The following is a 6,183-nucleotide window of genomic DNA, read 5'->3' on the forward strand; positions in this document are numbered from 1 at the left end:
AATTGAATAATAAATAATCTGCTAATTTTTATGTCATTGGAATGATATAAACCATTAACACAGAAAAAAGAAAGGAATACACAATGTATGCCAGCAAAGACATGAAATAGAAAGGAAGTTTTATTTCACACAATAGGAAAAAATGTAATTTTAGAACTAGCCAACATTAACAAGCAAAATATTAGCAAAAAAATATGATTACAGATATATCTGTATTTTAAGTTTATTAGAGTTTTTGAATGTTCATTACCAATATATTAATTGAATCTGATTTAGGTTGATGTATAATATTTGGATATTTAAAAGGTTAAATGAGAATATTTAATAGAGGCACTATCAAATGAAAGCATTAATTTGCTCAAAATTAATAAAATGAGATAACAAGAACATATAACATTTCTTTAGACTACCATAAAATAAAAGATGTCTTCACATTATCTGTGCAGTAATTACAGTATTATAACAATTAACAAGAATTCATGATAAAGGAGCATTTCAAAAGGATTGTCCACAATTTCACAGTTGGTAACCAATGGTACCAGAATAGAAATCTTTTTAATTCAGGGCTCATGTCACCCTTACATCGAGCAGTGGCACACTTTTTTAAGAACAGACAGAATGTACATATGAGTTCTAGGGCATTTTTGAAATATATCCATTATTAAATAATAGAGAGAGGTATCAAACTCAAGTCTCCTGTGTCTTAAGTCAGTTTACTACATACAGGCGAATTGATGATGTAGAAAGCAATAATATTAAAATGCCAAACATCACATCAACCATCCTGGCAATCCAATGCTCTTGGTCCTAGTACTATCTAGAGAATTTTAAAAGGAAGACATTACTTCCTTTGCTTCTTTTATTCACTCATGTATTTATTATTTTGTTAATTTACTTATTCATATTTTGTCATCTAATGCTGAATACATCTGTTAATATGAACTAGATATGTATTTGATATCTACATTGGTAGTAATTTCATAACTATAGGTAATGCTTACATTAAGACTTGAAAAATCTCTTTTAAATTTACAAAATTTTATATTAATATTATGTAATGTAAATGATGAGAAATAAGGGAAGCTTATATCCAGTGACAGAAATAAATTGCTCATGAAGGAAATGAAAAACTCTAGCAGAATTCTGCAATTTGGAGACAACAAGGAGCACTAAGGAGTGGAAGGAGTGTGTGATCATTGGGTAATAAAATAAAACTTTTAATTTTGCTAAAGCAAACAATGTTTTCTACATGAGAATAGTAGAACACAAGATTCATAAACATTTAAACACACGCACTTACATACATATATGCACACACATAAATGTCATACCCTAGGTCTTGCTGTTACCAATAGATGCAAACCCATCATAATCTTAATTTTAAATACTTTGCTGTCTGAGAGCTCACTTTCAATGATAACTCTTCATGGATTTCAGACTTACCAGGTCTACCATTTTTCCATGCTCCTCATTCTAACTTTTCTCTTCTACTCAACTTTGATGGGTCAGTGATCACAACACTCAGTTGGCATTAACCTTTGCCCTGCTCACTTTGTCCAGTTCCTTTGGTATTAACAACCCTGGTTAAATCTTCACTACTGCATACTCCATCTGTGCTCTTACAGATGAACTTAATGTGGCTGAAAGGGGTCCTGGGGTTTGGCACCGAACCACCCAATAAAATAAGAGAAATTTTGCAGTTTGCGGTGTTAAACCTTAGAATGTTTCAACAGTTCATTTTTTCAGTACCCATTAGAAACCTAATAGTTTGCAGGTTTATAAAAGAGGTCTTACATACATAAACATATAATAACTATTGTGGCAGTGAGATTCCACAGCCAGTAGTTATACTTAGAAAGTTGTTTCTACTCAGAAATGTTTGATTAATGTTGATCATGTTAATCATAAAATTTTTAATATCAAAAGCAATATAAAACATGTCAAATGACAAACACTGGAGAACACATATATTTAACTAACAAATTATTCACATCATTGATTAGACCATATTTGTTAATATTTTTAGGTCTTTTGTTAACAATGTATCAACCTGTTTTCTTTGGCTATTTCCCAAATTACAATTAGCATGATAATTTCTCAAAAATTAAGGAAAAATAAAATCTGTTTTTGTATTCATTTTAAAGACACCATTTTGTATGGCAACTGTTTATTCAATGCAAACTTTAATAAGATATTGCTTAAATGTACAAATATTTTTTTATTTTGCTAAACAAGTGGTTGTCCTATTGAGAATATTTTTTCTGCTACAGATGATATAAGGACAGCAGATGTTTCAGGAGCTATGTATGTGTATATATATATATATCATTATATATGTATGTGTATATATATATATATATATGTGTTATATATGTGTATATGTATACCTATGTACATATACAGCTACCTATATGTGNTGATCACAACACTCAGTTGGCATTAACCTTTGCCCTGCTCACTTTGTCCAGTTCCTTTGGTATTAACAACCCTGGTTAAATCTTCACTACTGCATACTCCATCTGTGCTCTTACAGATGAACTTAATGTGGCTGAAAGGGGTCCTGGGGTTTGGCACCGAACCACCCAATAAAATAAGAGAAATTTTGCAGTTTGCGGTGTTAAACCTTAGAATGTTTCAACAGTTCATTTTTTCAGTACCCATTAGAAACCTAATAGTTTGCAGGTTTATAAAAGAGGTCTTACATACATAAACATATAATAACTATTGTGGCAGTGAGATTCCACAGCCAGTAGTTATACTTAGAAAGTTGTTTCTACTCAGAAATGTTTGATTAATGTTGATCATGTTAATCATAAAATTTTTAATATCAAAAGCAATATAAAACATGTCAAATGACAAACACTGGAGAACACATATATTTAACTAACAAATTATTCACATCATTGATTAGACCATATTTGTTAATATTTTTAGGTCTTTTGTTAACAATGTATCAACCTGTTTTCTTTGGCTATTTCCCAAATTACAATTAGCATGATAATTTCTCAAAAATTAAGGAAAAATAAAATCTGTTTTTGTATTCATTTTAAAGACACCATTTTGTATGGCAACTGTTTATTCAATGCAAACTTTAATAAGATATTGCTTAAATGTACAAATATTTTTTTATTTTGCTAAACAAGTGGTTGTCCTATTGAGAATATTTTTTCTGCTACAGATGATATAAGGACAGCAGATGTTTCAGGAGCTATGTATGTGTATATATATACATATACACAGCTGTCTATATATTATCTATTTTCTAGATAGTATGTGTGTGTATATATATATATATATATACAGCTATCTAGCTATATATACTCTCTCTCTAAAGAGAGACAGAGAGAGAGAGAGTCTTAGTCAAGATGTACATGTGAGTTGAAAAGTTCAGGATAAGGCCTAGAGCATTCAGTGATATAAATGGTGGAAATACCACTTCATTAGCTTAGAGGACATAGTCGCCTTTTTTTCTTTTTTAGCAAGTTGATGCCAAATCAATTATATCCAAACACAATATAACTTTAAAAGCAACTATTTGTAAAATTTCTACTTTTGTAAAAAAAGGGTCAAAGGTACCAATATATAGCATTATTGCACCCATACAGAGATAAGATCTTTTTTTAACATTTTATAGATGTGAATTTAAATGATGTATTGTTTTAATATCTAAATGGTAAATTACATATATGTGTATTCTTCATATTCTTTCTATTGACATTTTTGCTAGTGCTTTATCTTCAGAATAAGCAAGCAAAAGGAATTTTATGAAAATATCTTAAATATTATTTAACATTATATACTTCATATGACAATTATAAAAATATGAAACATGCAATAATGCTGAGTGTCTGATTCTGTATGACTTCATTAGTGTTAAGATGCAGAGTATAAAATATTAGATTGCAATGATGTACACTATAGTGTGACAAAGCGAAACAGATTTAATGTGAAAAAACAAGTCTTCAGCAAAAGTTTTGTGATATTGAAGAATGTTCATCACAATAAAAAAATTTCCATTAACCATATGATCATTGAAACTTTAACATCTTGAAGCTTACTGAATTTTTTTTACCTTTTTATGTCATATTTCTACTAAAAACATGGAAAATATATTTTTATATAATAATAATGAAATGTATCATAAAACCTGGAGAAAGACATCTATATTCATGCTCATCTAAGTTAGCATTGACTCCTTTGCTTTTTCCTAACTAAAAAACTATAGAAATAGTGGATAAAAAATATATTTAAGATGACTTTTAGGACAGTAAAACTATTATGTATGATTCTACAGTGGTGATGTGTGTCATTATATATTTAGCAAAACCTATAGAATGTACAGCACCAAGAATGAACCCTAATGTAAACTATGGACTTTGGGTGGTGATGTAACAATGTGGTTCATTGGTTGTAACAAATGCACCACTGTGGTGCAAGACGTCAACAGTGGGGAGGCTGTGTGTGTGTGAGGATAGGAGCTTATGATTACTTCCTTTCCTCTCAAGTTTGCTACAAACTTAAAACTTTTCTAAAAAATACGCTTTATTGAACTTTGAAAACTACAAAATCAATAGCAAAATTATATCCATATTCAAAAACAAATATGGACCTCAAAGTCAGATTAGTAAACTAGAATTGATGCCACCATTGACCAGTGTGTATCCTAATCTGGGAAATGTGGTTTCACACTGTCCAAAGTAGGGATTTGAAACAAAGATCCTTTTATAAAGCCCGAAATCTGGAGGTGTTTCAGTACCTTAAAAAGCTCTATAATCAGCATAAGGAAGCTGCAAGGATCCTTACTTTCTACCCGTGGTCGTGATTATAGGAGAAAAGGAAAAAAAAAAAAAAAAACAGTAAAAACAGCCACCTACAAAAAATCAAAACTCAAGACCTGTTTTAGCCATGCTCAATGATCCCACTATGCATTCCCCTGTAATCCTAAAGCAAGAAATCATCATGAAAACTGGTTCGGGAGCAGAGAAATTCTTTTTGAGCCCTGGCAAAAAAATAATACTCTATTAAGATGCTTTTGCAATATAGGGCAAATGGTACACAGAACTCCTTAAGGGAAAAAGCAACTTGCAATGAAAAAAACATACCTGTGAGGTTTAATTACAACATGTAGCAGAATACTTTGTTTTCCTACCAATGTGGGTGATAAAAGAATGAGAATGATAATATAAAATTAAGACAAAAAAACAAAAACAAAAACAATACTTTTAGAAAGCTTGCTGTATTCACAATAAGAATGCCGTCATTCAATCAAAAACAGAATTTGAGGAATTACCTCTGGATTACATGGTATTTGATGCTGTAAGAAGTACAAAATTTTTGATGTATTCATTTAATGTATTATCAAAATAGCATCTGATCAAGACTTTTCACAAACACAAAGTGAGAAGGTTGAATTATCAACATAAATTTCTAGTATAAGAGTAGTATTGCCTGAAGTATTTAATGAAACACAGCATTCAGAAGGCCTCAGCTCATGAGATTTCCATACTTCAGAAGTCCAGTGATTACTTCTTATGTAACCACTGTTCTTATGAAAGAGTTTATCATTCTTTCTTACAAAGCAGATTTGATTATGTTGATAATGTTGCTTTTCTTTGCTTTTCTTTTATTGTGACAGTAATACTATTGCAAATATTTGAACATGCATAGCATCTGCAAATCCCACAATATGTGCTCCGCAGGGTTGAAACCTTGCTCTTTAACAGTTTTATAGGAAAAGAAAGCTAAATACTTTCTTGTTTTTAACACAGATGATAAAAATTTTTTGGATAGCATTGAAGAGTTCAAAAGGTGATAGAAGAGTTTCGTCTGAAGCTTCAGTGAAATAAAATTGGTTTCTTCTGAGAATAAGGTAAAAATATGTTTGTATGATACTGTTTTTACAAATCATTGACTCGTAATATTCCATATTACTTTTACAACGTGGTGGTTGATTCCATGGTTTGACTTAGATTTTAAAATAATTACTATTATTGTAAACAAATGCTGAATTCCAAGGAAACAAAGGAAAATCCAGAAAACCCATTAGAGATTTCAAAGGAGTGAATGAAATATAATATTTGCAAATAGGGTAAGAAGAGGAGATTAAAAGTTGACAGTTCAAGAGAAATGTTGGGGTTAGTTTTTTTTAACTATTAGAATACATTATATTGGCAGATAGTGCAA

At 30.4% G+C, this 6,183-nt stretch overlaps 1 long non-coding RNA gene across 1 annotated transcript; it reads right to left on the reverse strand.

Annotated features, from left to right (window-relative positions):
* Positions 1 to 1,193: 1,193 nt before the first annotated feature.
* LOC108284695 lies at positions 1,194 to 3,150 on the reverse strand. Its single transcript, XR_001817312.2, has 2 exons — positions 2,428 to 3,150; positions 1,194 to 1,520 (listed from the first exon to the last, which is right to left on the reverse strand). It is a non-coding gene; the product is annotated as an uncharacterized LOC108284695 (long non-coding RNA).
* Between the last annotated feature and the right edge of the window lie 3,033 nt (positions 3,151 to 6,183).

Source organism: Cebus imitator, unplaced genomic scaffold (genome assembly GCF_001604975.1).
Source record: "Cebus imitator isolate Cc_AM_T3 unplaced genomic scaffold, Cebus_imitator-1.0 Scaffold14, whole genome shotgun sequence".
Classification (NCBI taxonomy): Eukaryota; Metazoa; Chordata; class Mammalia; order Primates; family Cebidae; genus Cebus; species Cebus imitator.